The following is an 18,826-nucleotide window of genomic DNA, read 5'->3' as shown; positions in this document are numbered from 1 at the left end:
AGCAGTCATAAAATGTGTAATGATGGCTGCCAAATAGAACCAGAGCACCAAGGATCAACATATTCATAAAATGTGTGATAAGTGGTTTAAATTAATGGGTGTTAATGGTGCATGCTCTGAAATAATGACCGTTGAGCTATGAATGCTCTGTGAAATACGTGTAATGGATGGCCACAAGCAGTAATCAAGTTACAAGAAAAGAAACATACTGTGTGTGTTTTGAATGGCAATGAGTCGCCGGCCGCTGTGGCCGAGCAGTTCTAGGCACTTCAGTCCAGAACTGCGCTGCTGCTACGGTTGCAGGTTCAAATCCTGCCTCGGGCATGATGGATATATGTGATGTCCTTAGGTTAGCTAGGTTTAAGTAGTTCTAAGTCTAGGGGACTGATGACCTCAGGTGTTATGTCCCATAGTGCTTAGAGCCATTTGAACCATTTTGGCAATGAGTCACATGCAAAAGTATTATAAATAATATTCTGAGTTGGTTTAATAATAGAATAACAAAGAGCGTTTATATAAATTTCTATAAGATGGTAACCAGACCATAGACAAAAGTGAGTGAAATGTTTATTTTGTATCAAAACTTTATTTAGTAAGAATATTTAAAATGTTGGTTTAATGTACAATTCTGAGACCGACTTTGTTACAAATAATTACAGGGTTTCATACTGCATGAAAGAAGCAGTTCATGTGGTAAGTGTTAATTGTCCTACAATAACTTTATGGTATCTGTTGTTTTTGTTAAAATAAAAAATAGTAACGAAAATTATTACTAAGAGTACATGGTAAGCAGGATATGAATATTGCAGTAATCTGAAAGAACAGGAAATTAATATCCCTTTCCTGTATTTCTATAAATTTGTAATTTTTTTTTACTTAGATAAATGTCCATTAGTGTCACTTAATGAAAAACATGTGTTTAGGGCAGTTCATAACGAAATTCTATATCTGCATTTGATGACTAGGAAAGGCATATATTTACTGTGTAGAAGAAAAGAATGAGCAAATGTGAAGACAACTCCTATGAATGTTAATCTCTCAACTCTGTTATTTTCAAAGCTGGAATTCTGTTTCAATAAACCCTAATTTTGAAAAGAAATGTGAGGATATGTGAGGTGCCTCTTATTTTGGACAATATTTTACTTTCTACATTTTGCATTTAATTAAGGCACTGCAGCTAGCAGAAGTAATTCACTCTCTTAAGCAGCAGTGCAGACTACAACAACACTGAGTGAGAAGCTGCTTCCCATGCAGACATCAGTAGTGGATGTACCATATGAGTCAGTGGAGTGAGGAGATGTAAGCAAGCCATGAAAAAGAATCTTGCCTGGCGATCCATATGTCAAGGACCCGCCAATAGTCAGGTGCAAAATCTCAATTATCAGAGTCCATCTTTGGCAGAGTAAATGATAGGAGGCGCCTACTTGGCATTAAAGCTTTTATATACAGTACCAGTATGCAGTAAACCCATTAAACCTAAAAACAAATGAAAATTATTCAGCTACCGATCACATACAAATAGTTACGAAGTTGTACAAAGTAGGTACGCATGAGATTTCTGCTGTGTGCCCATTTCATCAGTCAGTGACAGGTTATAATCCCAGTCTGTTCTCTGTATTAGTTGTCATAACCATGCTATCGAGTTTTAGTAACTTTATGATGAATTGTTTTAACTGTTTAATTGTAAACTCTTTCATCGTGTTCATTAACGAAAGTACCATAATGACATCTCAGAATTTATTTCAAATAAATTAGCTACCCACACTCCCACATTATAGCCACATAGGTCACCTGCTTGCATCTTCTAGTGAATCGAATGTGCTACAAGAACTGCTTTAAGGGACTACATCAGTGAGTGATCTATGGAGAACAAGCAGGAGGAAGTCCCATATACTGATTCATTAAGGTCACTGAGAAAAGGGTTAACTTTCAGGTATCCAGTGGGAAGGAATGGCCAGTTTTACTCTATATCACCCAAACTGCTTTCTACTGATTTGTGGTTAAACTGAGAAACATTTACAGAGGATTGCTACCATGAAGGGATCTTGCGACAGAAGCTGCAGCCTATTACATCTCACTTGTCTTATTTTATCTGCACTCATACTGAGGTTGTGATCCAGCTTGTAATGCACACATGATTTTTGTACTAAACAATGGACTGGGGCAGAGGTTTGGTTGGCCAATAAAAAGTACCCAATGTGTCTAGTAAAAATATAGTAGGTATTTTGTCAAGGCCCTGTGCCGTCCAGTTTAGTTGGTGTATGTCGGTAACATTGTCACATCAAGAATAAATGTGCATAACAACTGAAGCCACGGTGCCTTCACGGCAGCCACTAATTCAGAGTAATTGTCCTCCCAACGTTATCTGAAGAACTAGCAATACCAAACAAAATATGCTGCTAACTGGGACTTTATATGCGAAACAACAAGATAGTTCTGGTACTGTTTAGCACCTCAACTCAAAAGGCTATCCACTGCTACTAACTTTTCGCACACAATCGCTCCCAAAGGGCCACTTGCGATTATCTACCACAAAGCTGAGTATATGTACAGTAAGATAATAAGGATAGTCCCACTTACCAATACAGCTCTTCCTACAATTAAACTGAAACATCAGCTTAAGAAATTTTTAGTAAAACACCCTTTCTGCGCATTAGAAGAGTACCATGCTTTGTGAAATTATGTAAATAGAAATCAGTAAACATCTTATTGTAATTTGGTTGTAAATTAATGACTTATTCAGAAGAATGTGTCTTATGTATTGTACAAATAACTGTAATCATTACTGTTTCTTTATACATGTGCAGCGTACAATTCGATGTTGAATAAAGCTATTATTATTATTATTATTATTATTATTATCATCGTCATCATCATCTTTGTTCATCTGATCTAACCACATCTAACTCTGGAGTTATTGTTACAGTTAAAAAAAAAACTTTTAAGCACCACTTCCTACGCGACTTTACATAGTTATATTTCGCCAACATCAGATGAACTAACAGGAAGCTAATTGTGCTGCTGAGATTGAGCCACCGGTTTGACCTCAGCCAACATCCATTTCGAGCTGCCGAGAATGAATACCCCTATTTGCAGTTTTCTAGCAGACTGCGACATCAGACACACCACTTTTCCTAATATTCATAATTTTTTTAGCGATCGCTCTGTCTACTATAAAACGTATTTTTCTGGAAGGAATACTTCGTTTCTCCTACCGTTCACGGCCAGGAACACGTCCATCCAATTGTTGTTTAGGGTATCTTCCAACTAAAATTGAGTCTTACCTTTTAAGTTTTGGTGGAAGTATGACTATGCCAAGCCCTGAGCTAATTCGAGATGCCTTGCTTTCATCCCTCTTCGGGATCTCACTTCCACCCACCTTAAGGCGCGTTGTCCAGGGTGCGACAGCGACACGAACCCCCGCGACGAAAGGGGCTGTCTATGCGCTGTTTTGAGTTTGGGCTACGACACGTGGCGTTTCGAACGCCGTCGCAGCGCTGCACCAGTGACCAGTGCTGCAACGGAAGCTGTGCGACTGAGGTTTTCTTCTTATGTTGTCGTATGATGCTTACGCAAAGACAACTGCAATGAGACACTCACAGAAAGTGGTACTCTTTCGAGTTAGTCTTTCAGCATCAGTGTCTTTAGATTTAAAGCATCATAAGTACAAGGGCACTTTGTTTCAGCACTGTCACATTTGGAAAACTGCCATTTGGTCGGAAATTCCTTTGCTTCTTCCAAAAGTTTATCTGTTCAAGAAACTGGACATAAATACCAGGAAGTTTGTAGACAAATGCGGATATTACTACTTCCACAATTATGCTAACGTATTCTGTAGATTTTCGGAAGGAAAATTCCAGACATGGATAAGATTCTCCTGTTGCTTAAAACCTAAAAAAAAGATAAGCTAGTATGCTTTTATTTGTAATAAATCTATATTTCATGGCATTCGGAGTCATATTTCCTTGAACGTATGGAGAAACATTAGGAACTCATGTAGGAGAAATAAAAGAGGAAGAATGCTTGGAACAGGATTAAACGTTTGAGCGAAACGAAATAACTAGATTCTGTATGATAACTAGGTTTTCCTGAGTGCAGTTCAACACGGAAGACAATACACAAATTTCTTGGTCTTAAGCGTAGTACTTTTATCTGCCAATAGCTTCCGCTTCTTTACCTTTGGGGAAAAAATTGGGATTTTCAGTCAATGTTGTACACGATGTTATTAGACATTTTAATTACGGGTTTTCAGTTAAATTTCACTGTTGTAGCTCTAATAATTGAATGTTTTACCGTTCTGTAAACAGAGCTAAAATCCTGTTTTTCTGACTAAAATGTTTCCTTTCTCGAAAACAGCTACAGCTATGAAATTTTTCCTGATGTTTTATTGCAGCATAGAAATCATACAAATACTAACTTATTTCGTCGCCTCTCAAACAAAATTTTTCCCCGAAAAATTCGGTGGTAGAATCAGCCAATTTCGTTCCTCGTTAACTCCCAGATGGCAACAGTTAGACCCATTTTGACTGCCGATCAATTACAAACAATTTGTGTTTTGCCAGTCGGTAACCATCGTGGAACGAAACTGACCAATTTTGCCATGGAATTTACCGGGGAAAAATATATTATTTTATCCTTTTTGGTTGGAGAACATCGCAGCTCTTTTCGTAAATTACAATGTAGGAAATACTACAACCAGCCACAAGGTTTCTTGAAATGATTTTATTATACCACCACCAGAGCCCACCACTACCTGAGCCAATTGTCACATGGTGGCGTTGACTTCTTTTACATTTGTGTCATCCTGAAAAGCCCTCCTTTATCTGACGGTTAGCTCAAGCCCTAAACTACAGGGTTATTACAAATGATTGAAGCGATTTCACAGCTCTACAATAACTTTATTGTTTGAGATAGCCCGCATCTCGTGGTCGTGCGGTAGCGTTCTCGCTTCCCACGCCTGGGTTCCCGGGTTCGATTCCCGGCGGGGTCAGGGATTTTCTCTGCCTCGTGATGGCTGGGTGTTGTGTGCTGTCCTTAGGTTAGTTAGGTTTAAGTAGTTCTAAGTTCTAGGGGACTGATGACCATAGCTGTTAAGTCCCATAGTGCTCAGAGCCATTTGAACCATTTGTTTGAGATATTTTCACAATGCTTTGCACACACATACAAAAACTCAAAAAGTTTTTTTTAGGCATTCACAAATGTTCGATATGTGCCCCTTTAGTGATTCGGCAGACATCAAGCCGATAATCAAGTTCCTCCCACACTCGGTGCAGCATGTCCCCATCAATGAGTTCGAAAGCATCGTTGATGCGAGCTCGCAGTTCTGGCACGTTTCTTGGTAGAGGAGGTTTAAACACTGAATCTTTCACATAACCCCACAGAAAGAAATCGCATGGGGTTAAGTCGGGATAGCGTGGAGGCCATGACATGAATTGCTGATCATGATCTGCACCACGACCGATCCATCGGTTTTCCAATCACCTGTTTAAGAAATGCCGAACATCATGATGGAAGTGCGGTGGAGCACCATCCTGTTGAAAGATGAAGTTGGCGCTGTCGGTCTCCAGTTGTGGCATGAGCCAATTTTCCATGTCCAGATACACGTGTCCTGTAACGTTTTTTTCGCAGAAGAAAAAGGGGCCGTAAACTTTAAACCGTGAGATTGCACAAAACACATTAACTTTTGGTGAATTGCGAATTTGGTGCACGAATGCGTGAGGATTCTCTACCGCCCAGATTCGCACATTGTGTCTGTTCACTTCACCATTAAGAAAAAATGTTGCTTCATCACTGAAAACAAGTTTCGCACTGAACGCATCCTCTGCCATGAGCTGTTGCAAGCGCACCGAAAATTCCAAGCGTTTGACTTTGTCATCGGGTGTCAGGGCTTGTAGCAATTGTAAACGGTAAGGCTTCTGCTTTAGCCTTTCCCGTAAGATTTTCCAAACCGTCGGCTGTGGTACGTTTAGCTCCCTGCTTGCTTTATGCGTTCAACCGTTTCTTCGCTCACTGCAGGCCGACCTGTTGATTTCCCCTTACAGAGGCATCCAGAAGCTTTAAACTGCGCATACCATCGCCGAATGGAGATAGCAGTTGGTGGATCTTTGTTGAACTTCGTCATGAAGTGTCGTTGCACTGTTATGACTGACTGATATGAGGGCATTTCAAGCACGACATACGCTTTCTCGGCTCCTGTCGCCATTTTGTCTCACTGCGCTCTCGAGCGCTCTGGCGGCAGAAAGCTGAAGTGCGGCTTCAGCCAAACAAAACTTTATGAGTTTTTCTACGTATCTGTAGTGTGTCGTGACCATATGTCAATGAATGGAGCTACAGTGAATTTATGAAATCGCTTCAATCATTTGTAATAGCTCTGTAGTAATGATATAATAAAATCATTTCAAGAAAACTTGTGACTGGGTGCAATATTTCCTACAGTGTAATTTAAAAGTAATCTAGGTTGAGAGGTTACCAAATCAGTAGGAATGTTTTTCCCATGTTGTATTATTATTCTTGTGATTGCTATGGTGTAATGAGGACCATTTAAATTTTAATAGCAGTAGAGCTAGCAGTTTTAGAGAAAGAAAACATTTCAGTCGGAAAAACAATTTTTTAACTCTGTTTACAAAAGGGGAAAACGTTAAATCTCCAAAAGTATTATAACTAGAGCAGTGAAATTTCAACTGTAAACTCGTAATTCAGATCTCTAATATCATCATGTAAAACATTGACTGAAATATTGTTACTTAGGTGACCCATGTGGATTCAATGAAATTTAGATGTCCCTAAACTTTCTGCAAGCACTATATTAATACATTTGACGAACTATAACAGGAAATATTTTGTTGCCGAGTTGTCTCCAACATTTGACTCTTTCAGTTGGAAGAAACGATCGACAGTATTGTTTCAAATATTGTAACTGCTTCCAGACATAATACAGAAGTTGTATCCGTATCACTTAACCTGGGAGAGCCTGAGTTCAGAGAGAGATATAAGCTCCTTTAACTACAGTATTTTAGATAGACAACTTTCGAGCAGATAAACAAAAGTCCTGGTCGAAGATGGACAAGTTTACGTTAAAACACATGAATAAAATAACTGTTGAGGACAAGATGTAGCTCCTGCTTGGAATAAAAAGACAAACTAAAAGGAAGAAACCATTCGCAGAACCGAAAATAAAATACCTAGAGGCGCCTACGAAGGTCTATATAAATTTATTTCTACTGAGCACAAGTATGGCTACAAGAACACCCCACCCCTCTATTTTAGTCGAGTCAAAAAATAATATGGAACTACTGAATTAAATGATGGATAGAAAACTCAAAAATGAGAAGTTTAGAAGTGTCAGAACAGATATATTATTTGAGAATGGCAATCATAGGGGCATAATGTATTTCCTTTTAAAATAAAAGCGCTATTTAACTTTTTAGTATATTTTTTAAGTTTTTTAGGCAGCTAGCCATTTTAATGAATACAGTTTATATTAACTTCTCCCTCACTTTGTTGCTGTAAACCTGTTGATGGTGGGAAAGTAAAAAACGGCTTTTATCACAGTGATTTAGTACTATGCAGAAGTTATTACCTAAATTATATGCAAGAGTGTTAAAAATAGCTATTCCAAACGTTACACTGTCTTCGCCTTAAAGGAGAAATGTGACAAGACGTAGCAGGAAAGGGTTCAATTACCATATGAAAACATTCTCCCTTAATAATAAATGTGGAATTGCTTAACGTTCCATGATGTGTTAAAGCGTTAAGAGTTGTTAAACTATTATAACTGTGACAAAATGAAAAATTATTTTAATAATTTTAACCAAAAAATTGTGTATTACTGAAGAAAATAAACGCTACTGCCAGTTTTTCAGCTGAGCTGATGGGACTCTTGAACGTGTTGCATATTTTTCTGTAAGATGCAAAATATGCGCAAACTAACTGAAAATAAAGTCTGAACTTGGTGTCTTCGTTTACAAGGTGCTGCCGGCCGGAATGGCCGATCGGTTCTTGGCGCTTCAGTCTGGAACCGCGCGACCGCTACGGTCGCAGGTTCGAATCCTGCCTCGGGCATGGATGTTTGTGATGTCCTTAGTTTAGTTAGGTTTAAGTAGTTCTAAGTTCTAGGGGACTGATGACCTCAGCTGTTAAGTCCCATAGTGCTCAGAGCCATTTGAACCAGCCATACAAGGTGCCAGTTAATCAAAATGTTATAACAACCTTCACTGACATGTGTCGCTAAAATACTATTAATCTCCTTCTTCATCAAGTCGAGGAGCCACGATGATATTACCATGTCATTTTCTTCTTGTAGTAAAATATACAAGTAGTTGAAAGTCAGATTCAACTCGGCCGCGCTTCCCTCCATCCCGTTGCCGCTGGTGTCGCAGCTGCGTCTGGGTCGCGCGTTGGGAAACAGCGGCGACTGCGGAAGAAATTCTGTCGTGCCGCCATATACCTGAGCGAGCAGGCAGCTCAGGGGTCTGTCGCTGCCGCAAGCCGCTGTCGCGTCTTCGACAACGCATCTTAAAGGGCTCACGTATCCCGCAAGCACGCCTCGCAAACGACAATAATCGAAGATGGCTGCTGCTCACTTCTCTCGATTTTGGTGCGCTATTCGAATACAATTCGTGTAATTCTTGAACGCAACGTCGGAATTAGATGCAGGTATATACTTTTTGTAATATATGTAAATGACTTGCCCAGCACCATGTTATGTAAATCCACACTCTATGCAGATGATACAACTTTTGTTACAGCTACTTGGGATCCATCTTGACTCAAAATTAACGTGGAAGAGTCATACCGATTATATTTGTACTAAGTCAGCACGTGTGACATATTTGTTAGGTAAACTAAGGTCATGTGTTAGTGGTAAGTTATTACTCGATGCATACTATGCCTTTTTCCACACCCATTTAACATATGCCACTTTGTTGTGGGGAAACTCACCCGGAGAAAAACAAGTTTTCATTTGGCAAAAGAAGGCAGTCAGATGCATCCATGGAGTCAGAAATAACGAGTCTTGTAGACCATATTTCAAAAATCTAAAAATACTAACAGTTGCAGCCCTCTTTATACTAAGTTGTCTGATACACACAAAAGAAAATCAACACAGTCACAAACTACGACAATCTATCCATCACCATGACACACGTATAAAACAGCAAATTGACATCCCAGTTGCTAGACTAAAGAAAACTCAAGGTAGTTACAGGTACGTGGGAGTAAAACTACGTAACATGTTGCCAATAGAGGCACATAATTTGTCACTGAATGAGTTTAAAAGTGTCACAAAGAAATGGCTTAGAGAAAAAGCTTTTTATACAATAGAAGAGTTTATAATGTGCACTAAAGATGATCTTAAGTACTGGTACTAATATAGTTTCACTTGGATTAAACTTATACATGTAAATATAATGCAAATACCTTGTGCAGCATCAAGGACAAATTTTTGTATCTTATTAGACAATAATGATCTACAATATATTACACCATTTCTGTTAGTTATGTAAACTGTATATGTACACAAATGATGACATCAATTGCATTTTTAATGCATAAAGATGGATAACAAAATAAATAAAAAAAGAAATTACAGTTTACAAAAAGCACATATTTCACATATGTTCCTCAACAAGTTATTCTTAAATAAGAGATTATGTAATGTGATTTTTGGAAATGTGCACTGTCAGTGAAACTGCACGTTATTGCCACTTCTCAAGTATCGTAGTGCCCTGTATTTACCCGGGACTGCTGACAAACTTTCCCTTGTTATCAGTGGTGCAATAAATCACATACATTGTCTCCCCTGTAGCACATAGCTTGAAGTGTACGGATGTCGTAGATTAGCAGAGGCCTTACGCGACTGCACGTGAAAGAGGAAGAGTCGCAGGAACGTTCCAGCCTGCAACGTCGACGGTTGGGTCTCCTTTTTATCACTGACCTTAATTCTTTCTAAATAGTTAAGTGACAACAATACAGATGGAAAATTAAATGTAAACACTTTTGTTGTCCCTACTGTGATGCATTCCTCATAACACATGCTTCTTAAGACTGTGGAGAATGTAAACACACTTCCAACGTCACGATTCTGGTTGTTGTACATACACTACTGGCCATTAAAATTGCTACACCACGAAGATGACGTGCTACAGACGCGAAATTTAACCGACAGGAAGAAGATGCTGTGATATGCAAATGATTAGCTTTTCAGAGCATTCACACAAGGTTGGCGCCGGAGGCGACACCTACAACGTCCTGACATAAGGAGTTTCCAACCGATTTCTCATACACAAACAGCAGTTGACCGACGTTGCCTCGTGAATCGTTGTTGTGATGCCTCGTCTAAGGCCGGCCGGAGTGGCAGAGCGGTTAAAGGCGCTACAGTCTGGAACCGCACGACCGCTACGGTCGCAGGTTCGAATCCTGCCTCGGGCATGGATGTGTGTGATGTCCTTAGGTTAGTTAGGTTTAAGTAGTTCTAAGTTCTAGGGGACTTATGACCACAGCAGTTGAGTCCCATAGTGCTCAGAGCCATTTGAACCATTTGAACCTCGTCTAAGGAGCAGAAATGCGTACCATCACGTTTCCGACTTTGATAAAGGTCGGATTGTAGCCTATCGCGATTGCGGTTTATCGTATCGCAACATTGCTGCTCGCGTTGGTCGAGACCCAATGACTGTTACCAGAATATAGAATCGGTGGGTTCATGAGGGTAATACGGAACGCCATGCTGGATCCCAACGGCCTCGTATTACTAACAGTCGAGATGACAGGCATCTTATCCGCATGGCTGTAACGGATCGTGCAGCCACATCTCGATCCCTGAGTCAACAGATCGGGACGTTTGCAAGACAACAACCATCTGCACGAACAGTTCAACGACGTTTGCAGCACCATGCACTATCAGCTCGGATACCATGGCTGCGGTTACCCTTGACGCTGCATCACAGACAGGAGCGCCTGCGATGCTGTACTCAACGACGAACCTGGCTGCACGAATGGCAAAACGTCATTTTTTCGGATGACTCCCGGTTCTGTTTAGAGCATCATGATGGTCGCATCCATGTTTGGCGACATCGCGGTGAACGCACATTGGAAGCGCGTATTCGTCATCGCCATACTGGCGTAGCACCCGGCGTGATGGTATGGGGTGCCATTGGTTACACGTCTCGGTCACCTATTGTTCGCATTGACGGCACTTTGAACAGTGGACGTTACATTTCAGATGTGTTACGACCCCTGGCTCTACCCTTCATTCGATCCCTGGGAAACCCTACATTTCAGAAGGATAATGCACGACCGCATGTTGCAGGTCCTATACGGACCTTTCTGGATACAGAAAATGTTCGACTGCTGCCCTGGCCAGCACATTCTCCAGATCTCTCACCAATTGAAAATGTCTGGTCAATGGTGGCCGAGAAACTGGCTCATCACAACACACCAGTCACTACTCTTGATGAACTGTGGTATCGTGTTGAAGCTGTATGGACAGCTGTACCTGTACACGTCATCCAAGCTCTGTTTGACTCAATGCCCAGGCGTATCAAGGCCGTTATTTCGGCCAGAGGTGGTTGTTCTGGGTACTGATTTCTCAGGATCTATGCACCCAAATTGCGAGAAAATGTAATCACATGTCAGTTCTAGTATAATATATTTGTCCAATGAATACCAGTTTATCATCTGCATTTCTTCTTGGTGTAGCAATTTTAATGGCTAGTAGTGTAGTTAAGTATTAACAATACAGATGCAAAATTAAACGCAAACACTTTTGTTGTCACTACTGTAATGCATTTCTCATAACACATTTTTCTTACGGCTGTGGAGAATGTAAACACACTTCCAACGTCACGATTCTGTGGCACTGACATGGGATGCATACGCCCAACGAACCACCGACCTTTCGCGCGGTTGTTGTACATATTTAGATATACCAAATACTGCTCTAGGACGACGCGCTTTCTCCGGCATTTTCGAGAAATCGAGGTTTTATAAGCGTACTGAATGCCGTAAGATATTTGCCAGCTGTCCAGAAGCGGCCTAAACACAACTGGCTAAGCTGGCGCACTGTAAGTCTATGTGTACTGCGTTGGAGTCATGACATTTTCTTCCTATTTTTCTTATCTTTAACCAAACGCTTCTATCCTTATAACAAATCATGTTTCTTCGGACTGTTGGTACATTTCAACTCCACATAGGGCAGACAGCATACTAGAGTGTTGACAATGCCAACTACAGTGCTACCTATATTGCTACGGTGTGTCACTGTTTCCTGGCTAAGACTGGAAACGGGCGGAAACAATCCGTACAGTCCCTAGGTCATCCGACTTCCACCGATACCTCCACTCACAGACAAGTACCAAGTTAAATTGCAAGGCCCCCACCTCTCCACCTACCACTCTCACTTCCCCTATTTACACCAAAATCTCGCTTATCACAGCTAAGCTGCCCTCACACTAAATCACCTTGACTACGATCCTCCCACATGGGCCAAAAAAGTAAAACTTGTACGAAAACATTTCAAAAATTAGTACAGTAATATTTAAATAGCTATTCGCCACTACATCATTGCATATAACAAATACTGCACACCACGTAATGTAAATTTTAATTAAATACAAATGAGAAGCTGTATATAACTAGTGAGATGACCATCTTATATTCAGAATAAAAACATATTAGGTAAATTAATCAAAGCACAGAATTATGTAAAACCTGAAATAATATAAAATACATCGTTGTAAGGTGAAATAGAATCGAAAAGTACATATGTTATTGTCACATCAGATTACCATTCCTAATTCGTTGGACATAAGTATTTTTATTATTTTATCTTGAAATTAGAACATTTAATTTTATCAATTATCACAGGTGCTATTGGATATATCGGGATGATCATGCTGTACGTCCAATTACCTCGAAATCAGCAAGTCTGTTTTACTAATAACAGCTCTCCTACGTGTTGTACACCAGACAGTTTCGATATTTGTGCTTTAAACTGAGTTCTTTTCAATATCATATGTGGGCGAAGTAGAGGAGAAATGTCATCACGAAATGTGCTTCATTTTTGAGAGCTTCATCGCAGGCTATAGGTGTGTACAGAGATTCTGCGTCTGTGGGTTCCTTCATTCCTTGAAACAGAGCAATTAGTTGCGAACAGATGATGTCAAAAGCTGGCTAAAAAAAGATGCCATTCGAAATATAGTCTTTACCTCTGTCGGCCTCCGTCGTCCTCACGGGGCCGCCGAAATGTGTCGCTTCTGTTTCTATTCGCCTCTGAAGGAATTTACACTCGATGCTCCATCTATCGCAGCTGTTGCAAGCTTCGTCAAGCAGTTTGTTGGATGTTTCTAATAGTTCTGTTTCTAAGAGGGCACATGTAGGTGCAATATCCGTATTCGCAGATAGCAAAGCCTTAGATGGTATACAGATTCTTTTCCGGTATCGGTACTTCGCTTTGATTACTGAAACGGCGACCAAGCTGCGGATTCAGTTTTCTTTTTAAGACCTATTGGTGCAATTCGTTCACTAAATTTCTTACTCATAAGCGTTGTTTGTCAGACTCTTAAGAACGCCAAAGAATCTTTTTTTTAAATGTATAGGTGTCGTACTTCTCATGCCATTGCCTTGTGTTTGGTGGCCTTGGAAGTAGTCGGCAAAAGTTTTGTAAATATTCTCAATGTTTCGAAAAACAGAGCTGTTTCTTGATTAGCCTTTACATTATTTATAAGGACTACATTTCAACTGTGACTAGCACAATGAACAAAATATAAATGCCGTGTTAATCACAGGATTTTTTTTACATCATTGTATACGCCACTCATGACAGATGATCCATTCTAACCTTCGCCGTGTCATTTGCTCAGATCTAGTCCCATTCGTCATTTACATTTAATTACTTGGTGTTAGAAGCCTCGCGCACACTGATCTTCGAGGTGGGAAAGGAAGCAAATGGTTCGCATATCCTTACCTCTTTTTAATTTAATTGTTTTACTCATTTTACAGCATCGCAGGCGCTCCTGTCTGTGATGCAGCGTCAAGGGTAACCGCAGCCATGGTCTCTGAGCTGATAGTCCATGCTGCTGCAAACGTCGTCGAACTGTTTGTGCTGATGGTTGTTGTCTTGCAAACGCCCCATCTGTTGACTCAGGGATCGAGACGTGGCTGCACGATCCGTTACAGCCATGCGGATAAGATGCCTGTCATCTCGACTGCTAGTGATACGAGGCCGCAGGGATCCAGCACGGCGTTCCGTATTACCCTCCTGAACCCACCGATTCCATATTCTGCTAACAGTCATTGGATCTCGACCAACGCGAGCAGCAATGTCGCCATACCTTTATCAAAGTCGGAAACGTGATGGTATGCATTTCTCCTCTTTACACGAGGCATCACATCAACGTTTCACCAGGCAACGCCGGTCAACTGCTGTTTGTGTATGAGAAATCGGTTGGAAACTTTAATCATGTCAGCACATTGCCAGGCAACGCCGGTCAACTGCTGTTTGTGTATGAGAAATCGGTTGGAAACTTTCCTCATGTCAGCACGTTGTAGGTGTCGCCATCGGCTCCAACCTTGTGTGAATGCTCTGAAAAGCTAATCATTTGCATATCACAGCATCTTCTTCCTGTCGGTGAAATTTCGCGTCTGTAGCACGTCATAGTCGTGGTGTAGCAATATTAATGGCCAGTAGTGTATTTTCTTCTCAGGTTACGTATAACTACAGCAGGACCTAGTACACCCATATTTAGAAATCTCGCATATAAATCCGCTGTATTTGAAAACGGGTAGCCAGTTAAATGAACACAATTATTTGTTTTAAGCTCCAAGCAGTTTCTTTCAGTACCTTTCCTTGTGCAACAGAGTTACTTTAAAAAAATGGAATAGAGCTATTCTGCTTTTACGAAACTAAAAGGTATGAAGTAAGAACTGCTTTGTTAAGGTTGAAAATTACTCTGCCACTTCCTGCTAGCAGATTGCACCTTTCTTCGATCGTTCAAAGCAACCACGCCTCAGCTTTACACGAGTATACAGTGGCTTCCAACATTCTTGGCAGTATCACGTTTGGCTATACATCGCCAGGTCGTTGGCCTGTTGTGTACTGTATCCAGATGGGAACTTCACGTTCTTACTTATATCAATACCGGCGTAAAGAATCATTTATATTATTTCTCAGTGGTGGTTTTTTTTTTTTTTTTTGTCGGTACGCGATATCACCCGCATTACTTAACCTAAATTAATGACAGACATCGTCTTCAAGATTTCGTCCACCGCTAATGACGAAAAATACAAAAATAGTTTAAAGTTATTCCTCTCGTTAAAAACTTTATTTAGAAAATATTTTTGTACAAATAACGTAGAAGGTATCTTCTATTGATTGCCTATTTAAGTAAGGTGAACGACAGCTGCTGCAGTTGTCTACAGTCTTTACGCAAACGTAGTCTATTACGTGAATTCGGTCACACTCGTCGATGTAAAGAATTTAGGAGGCGCCATCTACTGGCAATCTACTTTTACTATTATGCACAACAGCGGTTGGAGTTGTTTACTTTCTTTGAACAAGCGTTGCGTACTGTGCGATGATACGAAAAAAAAAGAAATGGTCCAAATGGCTTAACTTCATCAGTTGCCTAGAACTTAGAACTAATTAAACGTAACTAACATAAGGACATCACATGTCCGAGGCAGGATTCGAACCTGTGACAGGATGATAAGAAAAGAATGACCAATAAAAGTAGCCTTCACTATGATCATTAATAAATAACAAGGTCTTACGATTCAAAGGACAGAATTTTATTTACCAGAATCTGGAGCTTTTTCACGAATTCGCACTTTCAGTGGTATTTATGTTAGTGCTAAAGACATATACAGCCAAAAAGTAAAAAATGATCGCATTGTAACTACTAACATTTTTTTCGAGGAAGATTTGTAAAACAAAGAAGTTTTAAAAAACACAGTTAATCTGGCAAAGGCAATTCCTGCATTTTATATGTTTTACAGTTAATCATATTGTCTATAATGACATCAGTTTTTTACAGAGGTTACTATTTGTCCAAAATATAATACTTTTTATCAGTAAATACTTGCATTTACTTATTTTTCCATCACTATATTACCTATCAGTGACTGTTCAGGATAGAGTGCAAGTAGTCATTAGTTAATGAAAAACTTGGTTAATGTTCTATAAACTGCTATAACTCTTTATACTACAGCACTAAAAAAAATTAAAACTTTACTTTCGTAGTCCAACTGCATATGAAGAAAGACTAGGTTGACACGCTAACTTTCCCTATGTTAAAGTATTATATTATTATTAACACGGTAGACAAGATAATAAAATTACACATCACAAAATACGTTGTTAAGTACACAATGAAATGAAATGAAATGACCGTATTGCAAGTCGTTTTTAGGTGACGCCACATCGGCGACTTGCGAGTCAATGATGATGAAAATGATGAAGGACACACAACACCCAATCCACTGCCAGGAACCGTACCCGGGCCTCCTGCGTGGTAGGCAATAACGCTGCCGCTACGCTACGGAGGCGGACATTAAGTAAACAGAACACTCTTGGTATGCGGAAAAGAAGGAATGTACAAAAGATGCAGTTCTCAGTTATTACAGGTTTTCCTATAAGTTTATAACAGACACACCTATTCCCCTTCACACTCATAAAAAGTAAAAAGGAAGGTATCTGATTTCCCATATCAAAACTAAAAGGAACTTGCGTTACTGCAGCTGAAAACCACTCTGTCACTTCCAGTTGGCAGATTGCACCATTTTTATGTTGCTCAAATGCAAACAACTCCCTAGCTCAACACAACTGTTCAGTAGCTTTCAACTCGTAGCCTTTCAGCGACATAAAATTTGGTTATTCATCACGAGATCGTTGTGCAGACTTCAGTATCTTCCATCTGAGGCAACGCAGCCGCGACCATACACATTGTAGTATTAATTTTTCTTTACTTTACTAATGAAGCCACCCATCAATGCGATGAGTGAGTCGATTTTAATTACGGTCAAGGAGCAAACCTAACCGTAATTAAAATCGACTCAATCATGACACTGATGGGCGACTGGCTAAAACGGTTAAATGAATTCATAGGAATTAAAATCCATTTGACATACAAGTGAAGTGAGCGTTCACTAAAAAGTTCGAATGTTAAGGGATTGCCGCTTGTTAAGTCAATAATGTAAACTGAAGGCGGTAATCTTTAATTATTATTATTGTGTTAAATGGCTGGTTCAAATGGCTCTGAGCACTATGGGACTTAACTGCTATGGTCATCAGTCCCCTAGAAATTAGAACTACTTAAACCTAACTAACCTAAGGACAGCACACAACACCCAGCCATCACGAGGCAGAGAAAATCCCTGACCCCGCCGGGAATCGAACCCGGGAACCCGGGCGTGGGAAGCGAGAACGCTACCGCACGACCACGAGATGCGGGCTTGTGTTAAATAACTAGAAATGAAGTCGGTTGGGTAGGATAAGATGAAAACGTTTATACTACTAAGCATGAATTTACGTAGCGGTTTCCTTTAAGATAACCTTTTGACGCAGCCACATACGTTACCAGTGAGCCGACATACCTGATGCGAAGAGTGCCCCATCCCTTCTAGCTAAGGCATTCAGTAAACGGACAGTGCTTATAACAATTTAGCGAAGTTCTTTGTGCTGCAATTGGTTCTGCAACAATCACTAAACGCAACAGCCAGCGATGGATTTTTCCTTGTGAAATCAAGTCGGATATAGTGTAACTTATACTGAATTTGAATTTCCAGACTTCAACAGTTGAACAAACAACGAAGTAGTGAAAAGTCAGAACGTGTAGACGGCAGTGGTCCACAACCCCATGACGACTACCGCAGGCCACTTCACCCCTCCGCCGCCCCACACCGAACCATTCTTTCAGGGTTATTGTGCGGTTCGGCCCCCAGTGGACCCCCCAGGGAACGTCTCACAGCAGACGAGTGTAACCCCTATGTTTGCGTGGTAGAGTAATGGTGGTGTACGCGTACGTGAAGAACTTGTTTGCGCAGCAATCGCCGACATAGTGTAGCTGAGGCTGAATAAGTGGAACCAGCCCGCATTCGCCGAGGCAGATGGAAAACCGCCTAAAAACCATCTACAGACTGGCCGGCTCACCGGACCTCGACACAAGTCCGCCGGGCGGATTCGTGCCGGAGACCAGCCACTCCTTCCCAATCCGGAAAGCCATGCATTAGACCGCACGGTTAACCGGGCGGGCCACCTAGACGTTACTTTGTGTTTTGTTTCACCTGTGTTATCTGTGCTTGTAATTATATTATGTCCGCATGTCTTGTGTGTCAAAGCCGTTAAAATGGATATGTAAATAGTGAAATGCAAAAGGACTTCGACTGATAATCGTGATAGTGATGGTGATGTCGAATCAATAGCGTGTAGCAGTAAAAGTGATCCATCTTCGCCAGCTTGTGACAATGAAATCCCTGTTACTATTTCTGGTAATTCCACGAAAAAGTGATACCGGTACCGAAAGTGCAGCCGTAAGGCAGGACTTTTCAAAAACATTGGATAAAAACATATACATGGATTCAGTATAACGAAAAAGATGACAGAATTTTTTTTGTATACGTCTGTGAGTGAAAACAAGAGAGTGACTCCAAAAACTGTTACTGCGAACAAGGATTCCTGTAATGTGATCGTTAAGTACGGCTTTAAGAACTGGTCCGTTGCTCTAAAACGATTCAAATCTCATAAAAAAGTAATTTGAATATGTGTTCAGTTAGTATAAATAATTCTATGAAAAAAGGCGTAAATATACTGCCATCACTTAGCCATTCTAAAGTA

Source organism: Schistocerca cancellata, chromosome 4 (genome assembly GCF_023864275.1).
Source record: "Schistocerca cancellata isolate TAMUIC-IGC-003103 chromosome 4, iqSchCanc2.1, whole genome shotgun sequence".
Taxonomy (NCBI): Eukaryota; Metazoa; Arthropoda; class Insecta; order Orthoptera; family Acrididae; genus Schistocerca; species Schistocerca cancellata.
This window is presented reverse-complemented; position numbering follows the sequence as displayed.